The sequence below is a fragment of the Trachymyrmex cornetzi genome, unplaced genomic scaffold (assembly GCF_001594075.2).
Source record: "Trachymyrmex cornetzi isolate Tcor2-1 unplaced genomic scaffold, Tcor1.1 scaffold802, whole genome shotgun sequence".
Taxonomy (NCBI): domain Eukaryota; kingdom Metazoa; phylum Arthropoda; class Insecta; order Hymenoptera; family Formicidae; genus Trachymyrmex; species Trachymyrmex cornetzi.
The window spans coordinates 49948-50233 of NW_017300139.1; the positions used below are offsets into that span (position 1 = coordinate 49948).

Below are 286 nucleotides of genomic sequence, written 5' to 3' on the forward strand. Positions count from 1 at the left end.
ATACACGCATACATTGTACACGCACTAACACGAAATTAAGGGGAGTTAAAAAATTGCAAATTTAAAGATAAAATAACTTCGTCAAAAATCATCGTATCGAGATGATTAAAAAAGCATTTTAAAGCTTGAAATTTCTACTTTTCGGATCGGTACTTCAAAAGTCGATCTTGCCGATATCTCGTGCAGTTACTATAAACATAAATGAATACATTATAAACATAAATGAAAATGTGTCAAACCTCAAAATTTTTTACGAAATTTGCGAAGTTCCACGACGCGAACTAAA

General features: G+C 31.1%; 1 protein-coding gene across 3 annotated transcripts in view; it reads left to right on the forward strand.

The window, feature by feature from the left end:
• Atpalpha (sodium/potassium-transporting ATPase subunit alpha) overlaps positions 1–286 on the forward strand; it is an 86955-nt gene that overhangs the window by 18087 nt on the left and 68582 nt on the right. The gene's annotated exons all lie outside the window — the stretch shown is intronic.